The following is a 26,266-nucleotide window of genomic DNA, read 5'->3' on the forward strand; positions in this document are numbered from 1 at the left end:
GGAAGGTCTCGGGATATCGCCGTGGCTGTATCACAAGACCCTCGGAGTCGGTTTCGCTGATGCTAAACAGGTTAAAAAAATATAAAGCTAGTAAAAACAGCCTTGACATACTCACAGATGGGTACGTTGTCCCGGAAAGTGTCCCGATTTTTCAGCGTTTCCTGTCCCGCTTTTGTCGCGATTTTAGTAATATTTGTGTCCTGCTAATCCCAGCTCTACACATCACCGCTCACTTCACAGATCATAAGGCAGTACTTGTCACTCTAAAGTAGTTGTGCGTGTACCAGCAATAAAAGTGTCGACATCGACACACAACAGCTACCGCTGAAATTAGCGTTACGCAACCGTAACCATCCTGTAATTTTTTCATTGTGCGTAGAAACTGGTTCCCCTTTCACGTAGTCCAGTTTTCTTATATACGACGTTCCCAGTGTAGTGCGTGATATCTTAGACACTTATTGTGCAGAGCTCGCTACTGGAAATATACCTAGTGAAAATAATAATAATATATATATATATATATATAAAAGCGAGAGTTCATTCTCTGTCATTTTGTCTCTCTGAGGGCCTTTGTAGCAAAACCTTGTAATCCAATGGCTACCGGCCTTTAACTAATTATCAGGCCCCACTGCTGGGAGAAGCAGGGCGCATAAATCACGCTGCAGAAAACGGGTTCAGTCGATGTCGTAACCAGGTTAGGCTGCGCTCGATAATGCAGGAGGGAACGAAAAAGTTAATCCTTGCTTCGTTATCGAAAATGATGGAAACCTTGCAGATGACCTTCAAAGGTGATCACTAATGGGCGCTTGAAAGGCTTTATATGTTAATATATATATATATATATATATATATTATATAATATAATCATTATTAATAATCATAATAATGTTATATATATATATATATGTATATATATATATATATATTTGTAAACATATATATGTATATGTGTGTGTTAAATTGCCCATTAAATAAATTAGTTTTTGTTAACGTTCCTGTAATCTGTAGTCCAAGTCTTATTATTTCACTTTTATTCAACTTCGTAGCCGTCTGATATATTAATCTATTTGTTCTATATATATATATATATATATATATATGCTTCCAATAATTAATGTCGGCTTCATCAGGTCGGCTATATATATATATATATATATATATATAAAAAGGGGGGGGGGAAAGTCGTGTCCTCTGGTGCTGTCGCATCGTTCAATGAGTATCTATATATATATATATATATATGTTAATGTTAATGCGATTTGATCATGCCATTCATATCCCTTGAGACTTTGTACCTTTACTTTTCTTTCTTTTTTTTTACATTCACACAGCCTCTTTTAGCCCTTGCTGCATTACTGCTTTACGGAAATGTGTACGTGAGATTACAAGCTTGGTCAGCGCGTGCAAGGCGATATACGTCCAGCCGCGCTCGAATACCATATGTAGAAGGCCTTCCCTCCCTTCAAATGCAGCTGCTTCATTCTGCGTCCCTTATGTTACCGGGGTCGTTTTATCTCTAGGATATTATAGTCGAACCGAACCTGAACCGAAAACCGTTATTTTTAGCCGAACCGAAACTATTGGCGCCGTCTTGGAGCTGAGCCGGAACTGAACCGTTAAAAAAGTTCTGTAACCGGTTCACATAACGGTTCACACCTATCCACATTACTAACTGTGGGGAAAATTTAAATTATGCCACGTAGAGCGTGTCTGATGCATGCCAACGATTTTCATAGAGCGTCGTACAGGACGATGCACAAAGGACTAAATTTACTCTGTGTAAACAAATTTTGTCCAATCGGAGAGTAAATAAATTGACATTAAACCATTAATCCCTGTATGGACTAAATGCCTGTGGCTAAATGAGTGGCACAGAGCGGGTGCTGCATCTCACGCTTTGCACTCACAGTCCTTATGTGTATAACCCATGTGCATTCATGAAAATCCTTTGAATAGGAACCGTGATAAATATGCAATTCAATTTATTGGCACCCAAAAATCCCTGTAGAGGGCGTTACCGAGTAAGAGATAGTACGAGACTACGAGTAAGTTATCGAGTAACATTAATTCCTGTGGCATGCATAACATACAATTTGCCAAGGAAGAACCACTTTTTCCTACTCTGTGGGCAACAAATTGCGTAATTATACAGCCGTGTCTCCATCAAATTCATGAGGAGCACATATTTACGCAAACTGTTGCATTCATCATCATTAATTTATCTGTTGTTGTTGTTTGTTGCATTAAGCGGACCAGTTGCGAAGTTTAGCAACTATTTGATACCCTGGGGAGTAAATTTCAGGGCAAGGGACCGAAATGGGCAGTAAGTATTATCTAGGGAACTAGAAGCTGCAATTACTTCACAGTTTACTCAATTTTTCTTAGCTCACTCTCTCTCTCACACACACTCTCTTAATTCACAGGTGATGGTGGTGCTGATTATGAGCAGATGGTGGGTGGTGGTCTTTGCCATTGGTTGGTTCCTAAGAAGAGCATCACCCTTCAGTACGCTCATGAGGATCAATCACTACGAATAGGTGAAAGTTCCATGTTATGGGGGTGCTAGCGCAAATTGAAAGGATGGAAGTCTTGTTTGCGATTGGCTAAGAAAACAGGGGTAGGCTGTTCACTTACAATTAAAATATAGGCAAAGTGTCAAATAATGGTACGGCGCCTGTTCTCAACCTCGCAGATGAAATTCTAACAGGCAATTAACTCTGATCGTGGTTGGAGAACATCTGATTTAAGTGCACTTCAATATAGTACACGTTCCTCGTCCTTCGTGTTAAAAATGCGCCATGAGCATTGCAATCTCCTGTTCCAGTCCGCAATAGAAAATTAAATGTAACAACAGAAATGCCGCTGCGGCTAATTTCGCCTACAGCGCCATTCCAATGGAGGAAAGTTCATATTATTGAACCGGTTCGTGAACCGAACTCTTTAGAATTAATTGGTTTGAACCACTATAGTTGCCTTCCGGAGCTGAACCTGAACTGGGCCGTTATGGTCGAACCCGAACCGAACCGATAACAATTTCGGTTCGGCTCTCAGGTTGAAGGGTAGTAAAATTATGAGGGAGGATATGAAGGTTTATTAAATAAAAAGGGAAAGGCAAGCCAGACAAAGGTCTGCTTGCTATTCAAAAATAATAATAATATACTAATTAAAAATAAAGAAAAACAGATAATGCACAATCAAAGAGTGTTCACATGTCATTCATGTAATCACAGGCAATCACAGGGTGTTCATAAGGTCCGACAAAGCTTGGAGAAAGCGGAGGAGCGCAGTGGTGACGGCCCACTTGGTAGGCCTGGGAACGTAACACAGTATGGTAGCCAATGTGTGAGTGCTGTGGCCAAGTAGGAATACACGACGGTCATACGGCGTCACGGTGGAGGAGGTGTTGCCGGTAGGAGGTGTTGCCGGTAGTGTAGGATGCAGGGGGGGATATCAGCCACCACGCCACAGCTGGTGCAAGGGGAGTACTTGATTGATTCATTTTGAAGCGAAACAGTGGTGTGCGGACGACGTTGAGACGGAGGCGGTGAAGGAGCGATTCCTCGTGACGAGTGCAGCGACACGTCATAAAGAAGACCACCGAGGGGTCGATTGACTGCATGTGACTTGTTGTAGGAGGCAGCCTCAGGAGGGATGGAGGAAAATTTGACTGCTGATGGTAGTCTCACACAGATAAATTGTGACGTGTCATTCGGCATTGACCTGAGATTTTTTTGTTCACTGGTGATATAATGCCACTTTGTATCCACTACACTCCGTCTTTCTGGACTAAGAGATGACAGAATGAATGGGAAAGAGAAAGGAATAGATTCAGAGATGGGGGGGGGGGGGGGGCAGACCTCGCAAATTATTTCCTCTATGCAACGATGTATAGCTACTCTCTCTTTTAGTCTTATGTGGCGCTATGCTGTTTCAAGGAACAGTGCCGCTCGTCACTTAGTACCAATACATCGTTCATTCCATCGTCCGCATGACTGCAATGTGATCAATTCCCAGCTAGCATATTCTCCATACTGTTATGAAGACAGAGAGGATGAACTTCACGTTAATTCATGCTGTCATTAAGCTCCCACTCGTTACCGCGCCTTGTACCTTTCCTTGGAAAAATAATGTTTCTTTTTTCTTTTCCATGTGGCAGAAAGAGTATGATACTCGCCCTTGCGACAGGACACTTTGACTCAGACAGCCGCGTCCGCTCACTGCTCCCTATACAGCAAGTTAATTCAAACAAGGTGCAAGATACCAAAAATTTTGAAGCATAAGTCGCGTTTACATGAATGCGATAAAAGCGTATCGTATCGACTTATCACAACAAATCCCCTCCGACAGGGCCAAGACATCGAATCCACTGATAGGGATAGGTGCGAGGAGGTGCGATAACTCGATACAATGCGCTTCTGTCCCATTCATGTAACCCCGGCTATATAGTGAAACAACAACAACAGATATATTCTGATGATGAAGTGGGGAGGTTTTCCACTCTAGGAGTGGAATATAACAACAAAAATGCCGCAGCGGCTAATTTCGCATACAGCGCCATTCCAATGTAGAAAGCTCATATTATTGAACCGGTTCGTGAACCGAACTGTTTAGAATTAATTGATTTGAACCACTATAGTTGCCTTCCGGAGCTGAACCTGAACTGGGCCGTTATGGTCGAACCGAACAGGTCGAATCTTCAGGAACCCACTCTAGGAGTGTAACGCTACCCCATATACCTAGCGGGTCTAATATGAGTGGTGACAATGATGAGTGATGATGAGCGATGACGATGAGAGATGACGGGAATGATCGGAGCGGCGATGGCGATCCTGATCGTGATCGTCACGGTGGGAATGTGCGAGTATATGGTGAAACTTTTCTATACACATCGTCTATCCTGGGGCATAATGCAATTTGTGCCGCTGCGGCGAATCCCGCGACTAGAACCCCGGTGTACAAGATTCTACCATTTCAATTCAAACAGAGGAAACAATACAACACGTCAGAACATCACGGTAGCCTGGGGATAAGGCTCCGGCGGAATGTTCCCTATACCGCTCGGCTGCTTCACAAGATGGGGAAGGCGGACTCGCCCAACTGCCCTGACTGTGGTGCCCTCGAGGATTCAGAGCATATACTGGTGCTGTACACGCGATACTCTGATGCCCGATCTAAACTTCAGCGCTCGTTCGCGGCCCTAGACAGTCGCCGTCTTGGGTTATCTTACGGTTTTGGGTGCCCGAGCCCCGCATGAAAGTCTGTTTGGCCTGGGTGCCTTGGTCTCGTTCCTGTATGATATTGGTGCCGACGACGAGTTTCGACTTTTGTGCCTTTCTTTCCATATCTGTTCTTTTATTGTTTTTTTTATTATTTTGAATGTTCTGACTTTGTGTGACTATTCGTACCTGAGTCTAGTGTATGTTTTCTGAGTTGTCTACGTGGTATGGAGTAGCCGGCTTCCACGTTGTTGGTGCCAATTTTCTCAATTTCTTTACTTTCTTCATTCATTCACTCACTCACTCACGGTAACGTAAGAAGGTCACGAGGAATATCGACTTTCTGGAGTAAAGACTCACATACACTATAGACGTGCTAGGCACAACTGCGTAAATACTGCATCTGAAACTTACTTATACTCTATGAAGTTCATTGAAGGACTACCTGCAAGGATAAGTTTGGATTATGCCCAAGCACTTTCCATTGTCCTCTGGGTGGCAGGTGCACATGAAAGAGAAGGAGTACGCTTTAGGATGACCAGACAGGGGTCGATAAGTGAACGCTGAGTGCGCGACAGCATAATAATCCCCCGTCATTACGTTTTCTCTGATGACACTCGACTCGTATTATGAGGGTACATAAAAAGTTGTCACAACGTCTTCTCTGTTAATGGACTTTTAACAACGTTATATTGCTTCGGTGGAAGCAGTAATGCATTTTGCAGCAACTAAGGTAAGCTTAGTGGCCATAATTAGCGGAGTTGTTTCTTACAACTACAGACAACACTCCTCTTCACACAACACAAAGCGCAATCCGCCGCAGGATGCAATGTCAATTATGAAGGCGTGTACTGACGATGGGCTCAAGATGTATTACTTGCCTTAAAGGAGCATGAAAGGTACGACGAACATCTTTTCTTTTCTTTGCGGCGTGACATGAACATACTACCTTCAGAAACTGGTACGCAAAATATTTCTCCTGGCAAGCACACATTTCTTGAGAAAATTAGTTTACAAAATTGCGCGCAGTGGCGGCGATCTCTCCCAGCTCCCTCTGGCGTGTTATGACGTCCGATCATTCTTATTGGCTGCCGAGCATTGTCTGTTGGAGCGCGGGAGCGAGGCAACCGGTCGTCTGCTTTGTGTCAGATGCCGGACGTGCAGCCTGGGAAAGGGTTCGGGTTTATGACTAGAGAAAGATAGAAAGCGTTGCGGTGCTAAGTGGTTTCTTCTTCTTCTCTTAACTGGGTGTTTGCTGGAGCTATGTGGTGACTTCCTATGTCGCCTGCAGCTCCATTTCTTATAGTTGGTGTAGGTGGTGATATCCACAGAAAAGTATTTAGCATGTGCCACTCTTGAGTGAATGACGGTCTTTTCAGGTTTGCCAGAATGTCTTCGTGAACAATGAAAGCGGAAAAGGACGTAATTCATTGGTGTAAGGGCATAGTTCATTGGTAGATAAGGGAGTGGAAGAGCGTCCTTTTGCGCTTCACTGCGACCAGCTGCGACAAAAATATGTACACTGAAACCAATTAATTACTGCAACAAATGACCCGCTTCGGTGGCAGACTTTTCTCTAAAACAACAACAACAGATATATTCTGATGATGAAGTGGGGAGGTTTTCCACTGTAAAAGGTGTCCACTCAAGGTCCCAAAAGTGTTTGTACCCATTTTAATGCCGACAGCGCCCTGCTTTAGAAGTTATTTTATTTTTTTACGGAACTCTTTCGAATTTTTATTTAAATAATGGGCGCCTCCCACGCATTCACACGGTGCGCAGCTTGTTGGGGGTATCGGACAGATACTTAAAAGAAAGTAAAAAAGAAAGTTCGTCGATTGGTGCACCCGTTCGCGAATTATTTAGCCCGGGGATTTAACTGAAACACCCGGTATATATAGGGCATAACAGACCAACTCACCTTAAAAGAACCAGCACCATCGTTGTCTAATGATTGGACAGGTCACTTTGGCCTCGTCTATGAATTATATTTTCCAGTATTTTTTTTTATTCTCAGGGTTGGAAATTTTGAGCCCTTTTTCTGACACCGAAGGGAAGACGGGCGGAACAAAATCGTTTTCTTCCCCAATTCTTCGTGTTTCGTTTTCCGAGGCCTCGCATCTCTATACACCTGCCAACACTTTGTCCGTCACTGTAACGAGACATTAACGCGGTGACAGAGCTGTTTCGCAGCTTCGTCATGTAAAGACGCCAGACCCACAAAGTCTCTATATAGGCACGCATTCAAGATGCCTCTCCGAAGAAACCTACCTTTCACTTAAGGTCGGAAACTAGTTGCCTGAAGGAGGCAATTGCGGCCAGACAGGCTCAATTGGGCGCGCGTCTAGGTGTGAATTGGGGTAGGCCTGCGGTTATTGCCATACTCGTTTGTACACAGACGTTTTTACGCGGGTCTCTGTGTTTTTCTATACCGGCTCGTCGTAATTTCCCAGGAGAACCTCTGCTTCATCAAGATTAAGGAAAAATCTTGACGGTGCCTGCCTGTTCCCTTCTGACTGAAACGTACGCCAGCGAATAGGCCTTACTCATCTCCCCGGGCGCCATTGTAATACACCACAGGCAGGAAATGGGATGTCGGCTTCGCAGTGAGTTACACTTTCGCATTTTTCACTTAAGATGTCAAAAGTCGCTTTGTTATGTATGCTGGATGGAAAATGCGTGTGTTCTGTGAGAAGTGCATATTGAGCGCGTGCATATGAGCGCTGCAATAAGGAGCGGGTCGCTGGGTTGGTTGGTTGTTTTGTGGGTGGGTGGGTTGTGGGTGGGTGGGTGAAGTCATCAACTCCCCTCTCCCACTTTCCTTTTTTTTTGCTATAGTCGTGACGATGCCCACTTGAGTGCGGCCAACAACAGCAAGCTATCTCGACACCCCCCCCCCCCCCCCTGTGGGTGGGTAGCGCGTTAATCAGGCACTGAAGAATCTGGGTAAAGAGGAGCTAGAGGCTCTCCTTCATCTATACAATTCAGTCTGGGCCTCTGGGCATGCTCTGGGCATGCTTGTGTGATACCTGTCCTGAAGAAGGGGAGACCTCCAGCGCAGTTGTCCTCCTATCGTCGTATTTCTTTAACTTCATGTGTCGGCAAACTACTGGAACGGATAATCCACAAGAGGCTGTGCTGTGTCCTGGAGAGCGACAGTTACTTCCCTAACCCCATTACAGGTTTTCGAAAGGGTTGGTCCGCTTCTGCCGCCATTGCTGAAATGACTACATCGCTCAAAGAGGCAAGGGAGTCAAATGCATTTGCCCTCACATTGTTCGTAGACGTGAAGCAGGCCTATGACTCTGTAACTCTCGCCGCATGTTTCGCTGCGATACAAGGCTCGTATCACGGACCACCTGGTGAGATACCTCTTGGACTTCCTATCTGCCCGTACGTTTGATGCGTGTGCCAATGGGTGCATCAGCTCCAAGAAAAAGTTCGAGCGCGGTGTCCCACAGGGCAGGGCAGTGTTCTGTCGCACATGCTATTCAATCTGATCCTGGCCGAAGTCCACCGCATGATTCGCCCATCTCAGTATACCCTTCAACTTACCATCTACGCGGACGATATCTGCCTCCGCGTTACGGGAGATAACCAAGGAGAAGCTTCGTGACACCGCCGTAATTGCCCTGAACGGCATTAGTCCAGCACTTCTTGAAAGAGGGCAGGTAGTATCGCCTGAAAAGTCTCAATGCATGGTTTGCATTTCCCGCCGAAAGTATGTGGGCAAGGGTTTTTCTCATCTCTTCGTCAACAACAACCCCATCCCAAGATGTGAGGCTTGCCGTTATCTTGGCGTCACCATTCGCAGTGCTTTACGCTGGTCTAGGCTAGTAAACCAAACGGTTTGTAAAGGCAAGAAGACTCTTAATTTACTCCGAAGGATCAATGACAAGTCACGGTGCTGCAGTTCACGTTCGCTGCTCACGCTGCACAGAGCCCTCATTCACTCGATCGCGTATCCTGTACGTGTCACTGTACGTAGATCTGGGACCTACACAATGGCAGTCTCTTGAGCGACTGCATCGGGCAGGAATAAGAACGGCGCTTGGAATGCCTACCTTCTCTGGAATTACCCAGACTTACCTGGAGCAAAGGAAAAGCCCGTTGGTGTCCATTCCGAGCTCAGGGGGCTCCGATACTTGGAAAATTTGGCCACGTCCGGAAGCAAGCACTCCCTTTCCTATGCCCTCGTAAGGTCACACACGTCCATCGGCCGCTAGGCCAGGACGCTACTAGCTCCCTGGCCCACAGTGAAAGCTCGCCTCATTATCCTGCTGGATCATCTTCGGCGCCATAGCGGGAGTTTGTACCTGCTACGACGCTCTACGTTCCAGACATTCATAAAAACAGGGAGTGTGTAGTCCCCTGGTCGCTAGAGTGGCGGCTGAGAACCTGATAAACGACGTCCACCACTTTAGTATTCACACATGGCTCTATTGACGACCGTACCGAAAGTGCTACTTGTGTGTTCTACATCCCATCAGTGAACGTGGCCTGGCGAGGAAGAATATCGCGTTACCCGATATCCTCTACAAATGCTGAACTCCTCGCTCTCCTGCACGCAGGGTCTGCGGTCCAGGTGCGAGGGTTCTCCAGGGCAGTCCTACTCACAGACTCGAGAGGCGCACTGTGGGACGTGATGAGCCCCATGTGTGACAATATCTCAGCGCGAGGCATCAGAAGATCGTGCGCTCAGCATAAACAAACCGGAGGAGATATCGTCTTCCAATGAATCCCGTCCCATGTCGATATGGGCGGCAACGAAAGGGCGGATCAGCTAGCGTCCTCGGCACATCTGAGCTGCAGCCCTTGTTTAGCAACTCCGCACGATACCGACAGAAAAATTGCCGTTCAGCAGCTTGTTGACCTGCGCCATCCTGGGATACGGGACATCATCCATCATCTTCGTCTCCTTCTTCCCATGAAAAACCTTCCTCGAGACATACAGACCATGCTCCATAGGCTACGCACTGGATCTGCGTTCACCAACTCTCAACTATTCAAGATCGGCTCTAGGGCTGACGCCTGCTGTGGTCACTGTCAACAACCTGAAACAAACGAGCACATCCTGCGAGACTGCCGAGCATACCATTCTGCGCGTGAAGCCCATCTCCCTCACGCCAGTTCTGGCACGCTAGCGGGCATCCTCTACCCCACTGATTCTTAATGCCGAACGTTCCGCTAAAGCTAGGAAACCTTGTTCTCTTTCTGCAGGAGGCGTGTCTTGCTCACCGACCCCTCTAACACGTTGCACTCGCCGACGAGCTCACACACCCTCTAAGCATCTCCACCCTTCATCCTCCGTCAGTTCTTTTTTTTTTATATATAGTCGTGACGGCACCCACGGCAAGCCAATCCTGCCATTACCTCCCTCCCCCCCCCCCCAGAGCGTTAGTCGTGACATTGCCTAGAACTGTGGAGCCGACAACGGCGAGCTCTTTCAGATGCACCACCGCCACCACCATCACCACCACCATCACCACCACCATCGCCACCACCATCACCATCATCATCACTAGCGTGTTATTGCCGAGATATCTAACGCAAAATTGCAAAGGGGCCGAGCGATCTGTCAGCCTGTGTGGAGGCATATGTTGAGGTGCGTCCCTCTACCGTTAGGATAAAAGGGTGGTTTCCGTGTTGATTTATGTTCCCATCCCGAAATGCAAACACAATTCACCAGGCGTCACTGGCAACATTGCCTGCATAAATTCCCATGACCCCACCATAACAATGCGCGTTATGAGACTGTCAATAACTTGTGCGTTATCCGGTACACTTTCAATGCTCTAATGTCCTGAAATGCGCCTCATTTTCGCACACACCGATGCAAAATTTGCCGAGTAGTGTCCCCACCCCATGACATCATCATTCATAAATTAAGTGGCATTGTTGTTTGCTGCAACTTTATCTTCTGCAAGGAACGCGAAGTATTTTTCGCAATCACAGTATAGAAATATTAACTAAAAGTACGAGTGATTTGAAAGAAACGATTAATTTGTACCCGACCTTTTTCGCAACGTAGTGGCATTTTGAAAGCATCTTGTCCCAATAGCAAGGTGGAACAGAAGAAACCATCGCTGAAGTGTGGGAACTACAACACGCGGAAATGTAGAATCAACTGATGGGCCGTAGTTAATTCTGTGCGGTAGTTAAAAAATGGTTACGAACTTCTTGCGGGAATGTGGTTACGAGTTACACGATTCAAACTTAATTTTCCTGCAGTTAACTTACTGAAGCTAGGATACTGAAAGTTACAAATGCTTCCTGACGGTTTTCCTCGGGTGTGCTTCTTCGGATGCCGGTGCGGGAGCCGATATTATTGTCCGACACTACAGAAGCCATGATTGAAAGTGCAAGCTAACGAGTAAAGTACGGACGCCTTTGTACGTCGATATGAACCAGAATTTGTGATTAGATAACTCAAGTTACAGAAGATAACAGAGACTGCCCAGATAGGCTGTGTGTGGTTATTGCTTTCTGATAAATGGTAATTCACAATTTCAGGACAGTGGCTGTAGTCGTAGTATGCTTGTGTTCTCACACTGGGTGCCCACTGGGTGCGGTTGGCAGTGGTGGATCCATGGAGAGAAGGAAATTCAATATAAACCGAGGTTTTGGGAGGGGCGATCGCCCGACCGTCCCCACTCACCTTCTTCGATCTGCCACTGGATGTTGGTCACCTGTAATGTGCTAACATGCACATGGCTACAATAAACTATATATTTTATAGTTTTGAATATAGTTTGTACAGTGCATTCTTTCTTTTCTTTTGTTTGTGTGTGTGTGTGTATTCCCTGGAAGATATAAATAAACAATTCCTCCACTCCGCAAGCCTCTTTGTGTACTTCGATTTTTCCTAAAAGCCACGGGTGAAATCTGGTCAAACCAACATCGAAGTTCCTATAATTACGAAATAAAAAAAATAAAAAGATCTTACAATATGAGAAACCACATTTAAATGTGGCTTTCTTGTGACTTATTGATTTTTTGCTGTAGTAGTTCCACTCTACCAAGATGGCGGCGCTGTTGTGCAATCTGACGTCATTTTGTCTATGTGCTGAAACACTTCATTCAGAAGTGGAATCATGCCTAAACTGTAAATCTACAGAGCTTCCAGGTTTGTAAAATCACCCTGGCATGAGAGAAGAAGAAGAAAAGCGTCTAGAAATTTTATTCAGCATCACCAAGTACTTGAATTAGCCAGTTGCGGAGGGCAGCGAGGCCAACTCCGCCTGTATACAAGGTACTGAAAACATCATTATATTACCAGCTCGCGTGGCTACACTACCATTGACCGTTGACGCATTAAAATCAGTTTGAAAAAAAGAAAAGAAGAAAAAAGCTCGCGTGGCATAGTGGTTAGGACGACCGCCGTGCTGGTTCGCCGTGACGCGGGTTCGACCCTGCACCGGCTGTGCTCTCAGATTTCTACCCTGGGTCTTCCGGCTGAGCTTCCAGACGAATGTGTGCACAGTTCTCCCTGAAGTCGACTCGAGACGCACACTAGTCTCCCTCTCCGCCACCACTCCATCATGTCCTCTCTCCATCTGTCCACGTTTGTACACCGCTCATAACCAAAGTTGCTTCGCGGCGCTAACACGAAATTAAAAAAAAAAACGTTATATCCCGAATCTCCCCTTTTTCTCGCTCTTGAAGCATCGCCTTGGTGCTGCTGCTACGCGAATGGAAAGCTTATAATGAAATAGAGGTCAAAGGCCAGGATACTAAGTAGTTAACTACTTGTAGTGTACTTTTAACTACCGCTGCTAAGATGTAGTTAGCTAGTCGTTAAACCACAACTTCAAGGAGGAGTTAGTAGTTATAGTTGAACTACTAAACAAGTAGTTGCTGTCCATCTCTGGGTAAAACCATGGCTGCAGCGCTCCATCGTACTATAGCACGTTCCCCGCGCTAGTCTTTCTGGCTACGTAAACCTGCCCTTTCGATCCCTGGGAAAAGGGAAAGAGCTAGCACGCTCTCCCAGTATACAGTCAATCCAATGCGGACGAACGAATAGCGCCACCCCTCAATGGACGCTGGAGCTATAGCATTGGAACGAAGTAACGTGCGCTGCAGAGAAGCGGCGCTGCAGACACGCGCCATAACACAAAGCGACCTCGCACATCCCACTTATTTTGGGCATGCATCACGTCGCGACTGTCCAAGCTTTCATCTTTTAACGTATACTGTGGCCAATCGTTGCGCCATGGCTGTTGGTGCGCAAAATGCTAGTTCGCTGATGTCGACAGGTCCTTCATCGGTGACGTTTTTCTTGATGCAGTCCTACAACTTTGTAGTGACCCTCATATGTTTCTACGGCATTCAACGACCCGTATCCGCGAGACACTGCAGAGTGCTGGTACACCCTGCTGGTAGAATGTGTTTCCAGAATTCTCGCCTTTTATTCGACGACCGATACCGTGTGCCTCGGTTACGGACTCCCGTGGGTCTGTAGTCCGTCCGAACTGGAACAGAGCAGAAAGTGAGGTTTGTTGGTACTGCATGACAACTTCAAAACGGCGCGGATTCAAAACACGTACAGTTGGAAGAGGCGCGGTGCTCCGTGTCCCTCTCTGTGTCCCTGTTTGAAATCCGCGCTTTCCTGAAGTTGTCAAACTATGAAGGTTTGATGCGCTTACCTTAATGACTTATAATAGGAAGCAGTTCCAACGGGCAGTCCTTCAGTATGATGTTGGCCGCTTAAATGCTATGCATACCCTGCTCCGTTTCGAAATCAGCTCGGTTTTACCGCTCCTGGGGACAAATAAAAACGAAAAACACTGAAGATACCCATTTTAATGTATACAAGCTTTCGTGCAGCGGTCTACACTTTCCAGGTACAAATTACAACAATGTACAACAATGTTGCAATTTATACCTGAAGAAATGCAGACCACTGCACGAAAGCTTGTATACATTAAACCGGTATCTTCAGTGTTTTGCGTTTTTATTTGTGTTACAAACCGCAAGGATACTTGACTCTACCGCATCACCGTTCTGTCGCTTCCTGGGGAGAGAGAGTGCACGTGCCCTGCCAAACAACGTGGGATATCATACATAGTATCTCAGATCACTACAATGTACCCCTTCCCGGGTAGAGAGCGAGAGAAAGCGTGCCGGGTCAATTACCCCTAGATAAGAGAAGGCCAGTGCACTTTTTCAGTTGACGTCGCGCACCTGGCCCCACTGTCGCTGTTGGCGATAGATAGATGTAACGTCACGGAAAGAGCAAAGAAGAAAAAAAGCTCCCCCAATGAATGTATGGTAGCAGGTCCAGGTGCGTGATCGAAAGAGTGCCCAGGCCTTCTGTTCTCTAGGTTGCATTGGCCGGGTCAAACAACAAACAATGTGGGAAGTGATAACGTCCGGTATCATAGTAGAACGAATCTCTACAATGTACCCCTTCCCTTGCCCCTTCCATTTGTCCGCCCTGCTATCTGCCCCTCCATCCCCGCTCTTCAGCGCAACACTCCCGCACTATCATCACGATTTCTCAAGTGGAGTGCAGCAGGGCGGCGTACTGATCCCCCTGCTTTTCAACGCGGTTATGGCAAGTTTACCACATTGTGTGCCCAATAATATGCACATTACCTATGTACTAGACGATAAAAAGAGTGTCCCATCACCGGTTCCTGGGAATATTGTTGATGTGCAGCTTTCACGGGCTCATAACATCAGTCATCTTAAGGGCAGAGCCGTCGCACGAATCAACATTATACGTCATATAGCGGCTGCCTCATGGGAATGCCGACGAGGTTCCGACTCTCCATATATAGAGCGCAGCGATGAAGTATCTACCGTATACGCAGATGCAGGCTAAGACAGTACTGTCTATCCATGATTGAGAATAACCGCAATAGGACAGCCATTTTCGTTGATGGATCGACGACAGCATTTGGGTCTGCGTCTAGTTTTGTTGTCCCCAAACACAACAGGGAAGGAATGACACGGCTGTCCCCCAGAACACCCTCAGCAACAGCAGAACTAGTAGCTATACGCTGCTCGCTCTTCAAGATGTGGTTACTATATAGTGACTCAAAGGCTGGACTTCAAGCCATAATAACATTCCTATGTAATAGGTGTATGACCCCCACAGTCCACAATATTCTGACCGTGTACAAGCAATCCAGGAATGCTGGCCGTGACATCGTACAACAATGGATTCCTGAAGACGCAGGCATACAGGAAAATGAAGCGGCTGACGAAGCAACGGACCTTTGCACATCTGTCCTCATCAAGACATCTAGTAAGATACGCCAAAGCAGATGTGCAAGACCTATTGAGATTTCGTACACAGACTATGTCTAGACGGCAATGGCTACAAGACGACGGGCACTCCTCGCGGTTGCATCTAGTATCCCGTCCACTATATCTCGATCTGTTCAGATGCTTTTGTAGAGGTTCCGTTTGAACGTGCCGTACGAGCGCCAGTTCCTCCATAAAATTTACGCAGTACACCTCCGCTGCGCGTTACCGTTCGCAGTGTTATCGAAATCAGCGAGAGAGCGTGTGGAAATTCTAGTTGCCAGCAAGCTACCAATCAAGACACACTTCCTTTCAATAAATATATATTCCCCCCCCCCCCCCCCAATCAAGACACCTGAAGTCGCTTCCTCCTCAAAACGATATGAAAAAGTTATTTGGAGATGCCGATCTCATATCTCCGTTTCCTGTCGTAGGCGGGGCACACACAGAAGGATCCCATCATCTAAGCTCCCAAAATAATTATCGTACCTACGTTGTGACAGACATGACGGGCATACCGGAAATGAAAAGAGAGTGAGAGTTGACGAACGGGTTGGGCTCCTGAAGTTACACCGCATATAGACAGAGGTTAACATAGGTCGTGTCGCTTGGAGACCCTAAAATAACCCCGCTTTCCGTTGTGATGGACTTCGAGATGGTGAACATATACTGGAAATAAGATCGTACTGGAATTAGTTCACAGGGGCCGTGAAGGTCCCAGGGTTTAGAAATAGTGTAAATGGTTGGTAGTGCGAAAAGCGCTGCAAAGTGATGCAGGACGGACGGTGAAGAGACAAAAACAGAACAAGCGCCTCTTGTCTCTTCACCGTCCGTCCTGTATCACCTTGCAGCGCTTTTCGCACTATCAGCTATGGAATACCAACTAGCCCAAAGATCTGTGTTATTTGTGTATGTGGGGGTACGCCTCCCTGTAGAGGGGGGGGGGATATATTTTTTCAACCAAAGAAAAAATGGAGGAAAGGTCAGCCAAACGGGACGTCGGCTTGCTGTTCCGCAAAAAAAAGAAAGAAAAGGAGAAAAGAAATAAATCAAATAATAAAGAAAAGTAGAAAATAATTAGGAAATAAAGGATAAACTAACAAAAGGTGAGAGAAGGGGTATACCGTTATAACAATGTAAATGGGACGGGGAAAATTTCGGTATTTTTCAGGTCGGTGTTAACACCGCGAAGCAACTGCGGCTATTAGCGGCGTACAGATGTGGACAGATGGAGAGAGAAGAGCAGGAAGGACGGGGGTTAGTATGCGTCCTGTGCCGACTTCAGGCGGAACTGTGCCGACATTCGTCTGGAAAGTCTTCGGAAAACCCAGGGAAAATGTCAGACAAGACGCCCCCTCCCAGTCTTCAGCACGACCTTGGCTACCACCAATGAGCGGGAACGCCCAATTTCGATATAGGCGGTGGTTCGCTATAAGTGGACGTGCTACGATAACAGTGGCAGTAACTTGGCAAGCGTGCCAAAGATTGCGGGAGTACTAAAAAAATTATTCAAGCAAGCAAACAAACCTATGTGGAGAGTACCTTGGCAGCCAGTTATTTTATATGGAAAACAAAAGAGAAAGGAAGAATACGTAAGCTAAGTTTACCGTACGCGGTTTTGCCGGCTTGCCCTTTCGCAGTAAGCGGAGTCGGCGGACAGGAGAGTTCGAATAATCAGTTTCGAAACGCATGCATTTCAGTTGGGAGCAGTGTGAGCTCCGATAAAGCGATCTTAAAAACGCGATTTCGTTGTAACGAGGGTTTACTCTGTGCCGTGTTCATCTGGCTATTTCTTGTGTATTCGAGACTAACACTGCGCCTTGTTTGACACACCCATAAATCATATGTGAAACATACCTTACTGTAATGGGGCAGTTAATAATTCACACCTACAATAAAATGCAAAGAGAATACATACAGACCTCACCTTGTACAGAGTACCTCAAGAAGGTACACGGTGACTGGCCAGCAGCATATCGGCATGTTTCACACTCTGTGATATCCTTCTTTAGGGCTTTTTTGGAACAAACCTCCTTTTAGACTCCTTGGTAGCCAGACCTCGCTACCATAAGCGTACTAGAGTAGCCGGTCCAATGTAGAGTTAGACCGACATCACCATATTTTTCATTTTTATGTCAACCAACCAACTTATACAGAGGTGCCTGCAGTTGAAGTCAACTCCGTTTATGATTTCACAGGGGAAAAAAAGCTATGGAAATGGTGCCCATTGAAGCGAAGCGGTCGACGATTGACGCAACTGTGACATTTTGGGGCAGGATTCTCTGCTTCTTCGGAAGTTGTGGAGGCGTATGTCGGTACTGCGGCCTTGTCCAATCCTCCGGTCACTACCATATGCGCACTGGGTTAAGGCGATTCTCCGTTCATTCAACACAACTGAGTCTCTTCTCAACTCGGTTCATTTAGCTCAACTGATATCCCGGACATACGGGCACGTTTGGACTCCTGGGCAGTGGTTCGCAAACTGTGGGTCGCGCAGCGGCCCACAAATTAAAAAAAAAAAAAAAAGAAGCCACGTCGTGCCCGCTATTCTATTTTACGAGGAAGCCCGTAGCAGCACACCCGGAGGTTTCTCATCAATGTGCTTGCATGAGGGGTACACGACACTTTTGATGCATCACACAGCCTCACTTTCACGCTTGCGTTCACTGTTTTTTTTTATTTTAATGCCGTGATAGCGCCGCGAAACAACTGTGGCTATGAGCGGCGTACGGATGTGGACGGATGGAGAGAGGACAGCAGGAAGGAGTGGGGGACAGGAGGTTAGTATGCGTCCTGGGCCGACTTCAGGGGGAACTGTCGGCTTGCTGTTCCAGAAATAAATAAATAAATAAGGAAAATTAAGAAATAATAAACAAAAAAAAGAAGAAAAGAAAGGAAGAAAGAAATAGGAAGGAATAAGAAATAAATAAATAAAATTAAGAAATAAGAAAGAAATAAAAAGAAAAATAATTAGGAAATAAAGGATAAACTAACGAATGATGAAAGAAGGATGAGGTAGATTAAAGACAAAGATGACAAAAAAAGATGACTAACAAACGGTGAAAGAATGATGAGATGGATCACAGAAGATGACTTTAAAAGGAAAGCATGAGGTTAATGCGTTGAGGGTGAGAGTGGGGCACAGAAGAATGAGATTGCACGACTGAGTTCACAGGCTGTTCATAAGACAGGGTTTCAGGGGTTCAGGGTTTTGCGTGCATCCAGCTGTTTAATAATGGGACGATTTCTGACCGCTGTCAAACAAGAATCATCTTTGGAGTCCGAAAGCACAACCGCAGCGTCAGAGACGGTTCCTGCCATTATGCAAGACTTTTTGGCCCAGAGAACTCGCTCTGAATGTAGCTCCAATAAAATGTCAGTGTATCGTTTTGGCTAACGTTCATGCGCTGAGATCAGAAGACGTCCGGCATCGCGAAGAAGGAACCCGAAGGGGGGGGGGGGGTCAAGGTCGCCCATATTTCTATGGGCCGCGAGGCGGCAAAGTTTGGGAACCACTGCATTAGGGGTCCTTTGCAGCTGCAAAGGACACCTTCGCGAAAGGAGTTCACGCCGGACACACACGACAAGAACGAACGCCTTTTGGTGTTTCTCTTTGGTGCCTACACATAACAGTAAACATAACATTACGACCAATGAATTCAAAATACGTACTTCAACTGCAATATCTGCACGCATCTCCGCTACTCTCCGCATCCCACAACGAGCTAGACTCCGCCCCCTCTCTCTCTCACAAAATTGCTTGGTCCCTGGCCACATCCAGCACACCAACGCTCCGCCCTCAAGACTCTCTTCACATTTCTCGACACCACAGGACTTCGATCCCTATTGTGAATGGGCTCATTATTTCATTCCCCGCATCACCACCAGCAATGGGGCAGAGTATCGCCCCCGGCGATGAAACTCCCCAGCAATCATCCCCCAATAATTTTCCCCATTTTAATACCGACCGTAATATAGACACTGACGCCATTTTTCTAGATATTACTAAGGCCTTTGACACTGTCTGTCATTCGCGCCTAATTTCCAAGCTATCCAACCTCAATCTAGATCCCAAAGTGCTTACATGGATCAGGAATTACTTGACTGGACGTTCGCAGGCTACATTGATTAATGATTCTCTTCCTTCACTTCTCCCAGTCTCCTCTGGTGTCCCTCAAGGGTCTGTTCTGGGACCCCTCCTCTTTCTTATCTTTATCAATGACCTTCCAAATAATATATCATCTACAGTTAGACTCTTTGCAAATGATTGCGTAATTTACCGTGCCATTTCTGCTAGCGAAGACAGTCTCACCTTACAACGTGACTTGGACACTATTAATTATTGGTGTGAAACCTGGTCTCTGTCTATAAATCCTAGCAAATGTTCACACCTTACCTTCTCACGTGCTAAGCAGCCTTCCCTTCGTTCATATCATCTGGGTTCCTCTTCAATTGTGCGAAGCGATTCTTACAAGTACCTTGGCTTACACTTCTGTTCTAATCTTTCCTGGGCTAACCATATTAATGCAATCACGAACGAGGCGAACCGTCTGTTTGGATACTTGCGCAGAAACCTAAAATGTGCTCCACCGTCGGTTAAACACCATGCATATATCACGCTAATAAGGCCTAAATTAGAATATGCTTCTGCAATTTGGGATCCGCACTATATAACCCAAGTTAATTTAATCGAATCGCTACAAAACAGGGCAACTCGTTTTATTTCTAATAATTACTCTTTCCCGTCCAGTATTACTGCCCTCAAACTCTCAGTTGGACTGCCAGACCTCAATGTATGTCGTAAATATCTACGTCTTTGTCTTTTCTTCAAGTTTTTTCATTTAGAACAGATACGACCCCATTTCTTATGCCCAGCCACATACATCTCCCCAAGACTTGACTATTCTTTGAAAGTTAATCGACTTCCATGTTCATCAGAGCGACACTTACAATCGTTCTTTCCATGCACCATTGTCGAATGGAACTCACTTCCCCAAGCGATCGTCACTATTACTAACTATGAACAGTTCAAGAACGCCCTCGCCAATTACTTGTGTTTGTAACATTGTTTTTCTTTTTTACCTTACCTTTGTTGATGTTATTATTATTACCGCGCATGTGTTGCTGTGTTACTACTACTTCACACTGTTTCAATTCGCCGACATGTATCTTTCATTTATCTTTCACTTGTATATACATAGTGTTCCCTCCCTCATGTAACGCCCACTGGGCCCTTGAGGTATCATCATAAATAAATAAATAAATAAATAAATAATAAAGTCTTTTTTTTTTCGCACGCAGATTTCGAGTACTTGAAAAACGAAAACATGGTCTAGCCTTCGTTCGAGAGTATTGTCGTCGTATCGTTTTTCGTTCGAGGCTACGCCATACGCCTTTACAGATGAAAAGGAGATCGCCGATCTCAGCTTCCCAAAAGGACCGCTTCGTAAAAGGATATTCTCCTTCACCGTGTGCCACGTCACGCAACACCTCTCCGTTGTCCCTTTGTGTAAAGGAGTTTAAACGTGCCCGTGTGTCAGGCATATGAGACTCAACTCAGTTCGTGCAGATCAATCAGTTTCATTGCCTGCAGGCGCCACTTGAAAACATGTGACGCGGACACCGATGCATCTTCGCTCGTAATTCAGAAATGCATCAAGACGACAGTAGTGAGTTCTAAACTCTCACTAAAACTCTCTAGTATCTTGTGATCGTATAGAAATCATTCAAATGACCGTTATTGCTGCGGTTAGTGAACTAAGAGGCAGGATGTTTGCAGTTACAGTACGGCTAAATCCGCATTTTCCAAAACTATTTCTTATCAATTTTCGAAGTCCTCTTCTTTGTTCAGGATAAATTATAACGTCTATCGACAACGTGTCTTTCAGGCACACATCGTCATTCAGACGCCCCATAACACAAGATAACACACCAGTCCTTAAAAATAGAACATACTACTGCCGAAGATATCTTTGGGGTTCCAAAAGCGTGTGTTCCAAGCAGGGTGAAGGATGATCGGCTTACGAGAAGTGCTAGAGGACACGCGGACGCTCCCATCGGAATACAGCGCGCTAACACCGTGTGGCCCAGTATATTATTGAGTTAGAAATAAACAGGAATCATATAGGACTGCTTTCAATATCTCTGGTGAGGGTAGCACAACAAATGATCAACACCACTAACTGTGGTGCCGTGCATTCCCGTGGGTCACTCACATATGAGTGTGTCGCCGCTGAAAGCAATATCTGCTTGTAGTGCAGTCGTGAGGAATGCGCAAGTGACAATGAATATGAAGAAATACGATATACGCAGCAGACACTCGTCGTTTTCGCTGTTTCTAGGAAGTATGGTGAGTCTTTGATGTTGACGAAGAAAAATGCTGAAGAAGAAGTCTTGTTCGTCACATTAGTTCAGTAGTTTTGTAGAACACAGCAGGGAGCACTTTTTCTTTCTGTTCAGAATACATTTGCGATGTACTGATATGTGCACATACATAATCTACAAACATAATCTGCAGTGAATTCAGTAACACCTTATCAGATCCTATCCTGCCGCTGCCTCCTACGGAAGCCGGTGGCAGTAAAGGGATACAGTGACAATAAAGGAATAAGAGGTAAATGGATACGGCCGCTATACAATATCGGATGGACCAGTGGCAGGTAACCTCAACTTTCTCTTCCTTATTGCTAGAAGTTGCTGTCCTGCAGTCTACATAGTAGGTTGCAGAGCCAATCCCAGCTTCTAATACCCTAGGTCGGAATTTGTTTTTTCTTTTTTTTTTTTTTATAGTGCGGTGAGAGAAAATTTCAGATGCGGTCGACAGTACGGTACTTTGTTTATAATGCGCTACACATAAAATTGTTAGAATATATGTTTTCCCGATTGTCATTCGCCAAGTATGGCAACATTGGGACAAGCTAGCTTTATCAGCGGTACTGACTATGTTTTCTTGATGCAGTCTTTGATTAATTCGCCGTCTGAAGAATGTAGAAGACGCTCCACGGAACGGTTGCGTAGTGATCGAACACGCTCATTGGCATTGCATAGGTTGATATATGCATTCTTGCATCCATTATGAGTCAAGCATTGAAATAATGAACCTAAAAGAAGATCTGTAACGTCAAGTTAATCGGCAAGCGTATACCTCAAAGAACCGACGTACTTTTATGCGTCAAATTCTGAAGAGGAACATATTTATTGGCAATTAGGTAGGCTCGTGTATCCATTCTGCATCCATTATGATTCGAAATTGAAAAAACAAGACTCAAGGAACATCTCGAATGCCTATAGTTAATCTGCGCATGTAACTCAAAGGGAGGCCTGCATGGATCTTATGTCTCAAAATACGAAGAAGAATATATGCATCGGTATTAAATAGCTTCACACGTGGATTCTGCATTCAATATCGTGCGAAACTGAAAGAATTGACGTCAACGGACACCTCTAACACCAATTTAATTCGCACGTAGGGTTCAAAGAGCCAACGGCCTTTGTGTCTCAAACTCCGAAAGCGAAGATTGGCATTAGGTTCATATGTGCATTCTGCATGCATTATGGACATCACGTGGTGGAGATAAGCAGAGCAATATCGTATGTTCTGTTATATGAAGGAATATGGTAACTTGCACATGAAACTTATGGCGAAATGGGTAGTTAGCACCGAAGGAATAAAGGTAACGGCGACGGCTGTTTGTGTCCGCACTTAACGAACATTGAGACACAAAACAAACAAACAACTTTATTTTAATGGTGATGAAGGGGGGAAGGGGGGTCATCGCCAGGGGCGATATTGAGGACGCAAACTTTGTGAAGGACACAAGACTCTCGGTTTCAGTGCTTTCCACATTGTGTCAGTCTCCGTATTTCTCTCCTAACGCTGAAGAAAAATGTCGCCCTTAGCTAGAGCTCGACGCATCGCTTTCGTCCTTTCATAACTTGTTCACCGAAAGTATAGAGTTTGACATGTGACATAAGCTTCAGGTCGAGTAACCGTGATGCTACCCACTACAAGCTGGCGACCTACACAAGTGTAACTCGTACCGGCACACCGTGCTGAGCAATTACCTACTCAATGTATAGGCGGAGAACTACGCGCTGTGTGCATATAAAACTCTGGAGGCACTTGAATCCTGGTAAATTTCAGAGTGATTGAGTACGTAATCGCAAAGTTACTGTGTAATGCGAAATGCACGAATAACGTATTCAAGACAATCAAAATGGGAGTAGGTTTCGACGCACTGTTGAAACTCGCATGCCCTCCAGGCAGCGACGTGACTCAACACTGAAGCGGCTCGGATCGCGGTGAGCTGTTCTGCAACTACAGCCACTTCAGTGTTGTGCGTCTGGGGAGCGCCGTTTCAACTGTTCTTTGGAACACCGCAGTTTTGATTGTTTGGACAAGACAGTCGAGCGTTTGGCATTATAACTTTGTGCTGCGAAACTCAATCATTATAAAATTTACCAGAATCGAACAGCCTTCAGTGCTTTACATGTAGACAGCACAATGTTCCTCCTGCATTGACTAATCGCCCAAGTATGGCATGTCGGCAAGAGTAGACTTTTATTGATCGTCACCCTCCAGCAAGTCGCAGAGGCTTGCTTCGTTCAGAGTGCGAGAGCATTATCTTTCGTGTTTCGGCCACATGCAGAAACATACAAGGGTGACGTAGAATGTGTGAAGCACTGTAGAGTAGAATCTGCCATTATAGGTGACCCATAATGTATATATGTAAGTATTATGATATAGCGCTGCTCACCAATTTCAAGCTAAACTCTAGATTTCTTTACCACACCTCTTAACAATCATAGTTGTCTCGCGACGTAAAGCCACGATTGATTGATTTTAAAAGAAAAAAAGAGTTATTATGTTCAGAATAGATTTGATGAACTGTTCAAAACATTGAATTGTAGCAGTCTACGAAAGGTACCACCTGTCGTGATACACAGCGAAGCATTTGGAGCTGTTTTGTTTATTAGGCTTCTAAAGGCACCTGGAGAATACACTGTGAGAATGTGGCAATCCGTTTCACTTCGATTTACTTCGTCCGAGTTCTTGCAGAGGGCGTAGTGAACGGCGCAGTTTGCGAGGAAACGAAACGAAACGAGCTCGCAAATCAATGACGTGTCTGTGACGACACTCACAAGTGAAGCTTATTTGGTGAGACTGGCTCGGCCCATATGACGAATGGCTTCGACATCGCTTCCTTGGAACATTCCCAAAATGTCACTGCCCACTAAATTCTACGAAAAACTCGCAACTCACCGTGAAAAGTTGCCGAATTCCACAGGAGAAACATTGCGTTAGAAAGTGCGCTCGTCCGGTACAAAGGACGACGTTGATGAAAGAGAAAAGGGTCTCCCTCGAGCCTCTAATTACGCCGCCACTAACGAAATTGATTTATCGGTTAACCGAGAGACTTTAAGCCCATGGTGCTTACCAGCAACTCAGCTAACTAACCTCCTCTACCATCTCCCGTTTCCTCCACTTCCCTGTTCCCCGAGCAACCAGACGCCTATCTATGCAGGCAGACCGCTCGTCTACCCAACGTTGCCCCCCCCAACGACTTTCTATTAATATGAAGATTTGTAGTTTTACTTAGTACAGACTATACTGTAGTGCAGACAAAGGAATACTGGCATGGGATAGTAATATTTTCTTCTGCACGGAAACATTCAATACTAATGTTCCGGATCTAAACCTCAATCAGGCTGGGCCTTTGATGAAATGCGTCGTACTTACAACCAGGCATATGCACTATTCGGTTCGGGTTCAGTTTCGCAGCGGCAACAATGAGGCTTCGAATTGATACAGCGGATGTAAATTAAAATATGATCGAGTGAAAACAAACAGTGATTGCGGGAGTATCAAGTACGCAAAATTAAGTTCCTGTCCTTAAGAGTAACACACACACACATATCAAGAGACGATGATGAGATGAAACTGGGCGCTGCCGAGAATGGTAGAGTGGAGGAAAATTTATTGATAAGATTCGAATAGTTAGTGTTAGTGTTTCTATTGACGTGTTCTGGAGTATATAGCCTAGCCCGTATCATGGGGAGCAGACTATAGGACTCATACCTCGATGGGATTTGGGGGGAGGGGGGGGGTATGGCATCCTCGACATGTTTCACGACTCGAGCCACGTATGGACAATAGTAATAGATCGAGACGAGAAAACTTTGGTGACAAAACATTGGTCACCGGTAAACATTTAAATAGGAAAATGCGCAGTATATTTTTTTTTACCCCTGCGTACGTCTGCACACGTGTACCAGCTGCCCTATGAATTGACGAGACCTTTGCAATTATTACGCGGCTAGACAGAGAAAAAGAAAGCAGGGATGTTGGTTATGGCGTCGTCGGGACTGGGTACTTTGCAACTCAATGAATCCCAGCCTATGAATTAAGAGCAGTAATCCCAGGATACCACAATACATTCTATTGTGGCAATCTTGATGCGCGCTGTTGTGCTTTGCAACGCAATAAGAACAACAAAGTTCGTCAATATCGGGACAGCAACGTGTGTGTAGTGTGATCATTTGAGATACAGGTCGCCTTAGCCTGTTCTACATATTCGACAGTTCAGCAAGAATAGGCAAGCTACATATTCTATTCGACAATAATCCTACTATATAACACACTGAAACTATGATTACACTCTAAGTTGCAAATAAGCCCCGCTTACATAGCAAGTTAATGGTAGCAAGCATATAGATACAAATCAATCGCCGCTAGTTTTAGTTTCCCGTGGCACGCATTTGCAGTGCTCCCCGATTGCAACTTCGACGAGCACCCC

General features: G+C 45.4%; 1 long non-coding RNA gene across 2 annotated transcripts in view; it reads left to right on the forward strand.

Moving 5' to 3' along the window:
- LOC135401125 (uncharacterized) overlaps nucleotides 1–11,962 on the forward strand; it is a 60,207-nt gene extending 48,245 nt beyond the window's left edge. The window contains exons 2-3 of one of the 2 annotated variants that reach the window (XR_010424724.1): nucleotides 7,670–7,822; nucleotides 11,730–11,962. This is a non-coding gene — a long non-coding RNA (uncharacterized LOC135401125). Of the gene's footprint in view, nucleotides 1–7,669; nucleotides 7,823–10,436; nucleotides 10,501–11,729 lie in introns of those variants that run through there. The other variant, XR_010424725.1, reaches the window with a different exon arrangement.
- The last annotated feature ends 14,304 nt before the right edge of the window (nucleotides 11,963–26,266 follow it).

The sequence above is a fragment of the Ornithodoros turicata genome, chromosome 7 (genome assembly GCF_037126465.1).
Source record: "Ornithodoros turicata isolate Travis chromosome 7, ASM3712646v1, whole genome shotgun sequence".
Classification (NCBI taxonomy): domain Eukaryota; kingdom Metazoa; phylum Arthropoda; class Arachnida; order Ixodida; family Argasidae; genus Ornithodoros; species Ornithodoros turicata.